The sequence below is a fragment of the Penaeus monodon genome, chromosome 23, assembly GCF_015228065.2.
Source record: "Penaeus monodon isolate SGIC_2016 chromosome 23, NSTDA_Pmon_1, whole genome shotgun sequence".
Taxonomy (NCBI): Eukaryota; Metazoa; Arthropoda; class Malacostraca; order Decapoda; family Penaeidae; genus Penaeus; species Penaeus monodon.
Window position 1 is genome coordinate 40,323,304 of NC_051408.1, and position 588 is coordinate 40,323,891.

Below are 588 nucleotides of genomic sequence, written 5' to 3' on the forward strand. Positions count from 1 at the left end.
ATACTATAGCAAATCCGAGATCTTATGATAGAAATTAGTATGAGACGGAGCGGAAATAAATTCGAAATTTATGATCGAATTTTCCCCTTCCTTAATCCTCTACTTACAACAGCTCGAACGGAAATCATCCTGAGTAGTAGTATGCAACGTTGAGTTACTGCAACAGATGAAGGAAGCTAATGGGTTGCAGTGGACTCCCTACCTCTTTATATATTCCATCTAGCTTTAGTTCCTCGGTTGCTGAGTAGTATTCTTCACAAACCATTTAAATCATAATGATAATGATCTTATCTTCCAGACGGATCAGACATTACTAATTAAACCTTCATTAACTTCTGATAGGTTAATGAAAAGCACTTTCTAATCACCCGCAAACGTAGGTAAACGAAAGCAAGGACAATGAGAAACTTGGCAACTCAGACGGGCCAGCTGATCGAAGACGCACCGCCGGCCAAAACTTTCCCAGTTGCGAGCGGGGAATTCCCGGAGTAAAAAAACGAACAAAACAAAACCAAGAGGAAAAAAGTCGCCGCAGACGGAAGTTTGGCAGAAACGGTTCCTTTTGGGGTGAATGGAAGGGATGAAGGG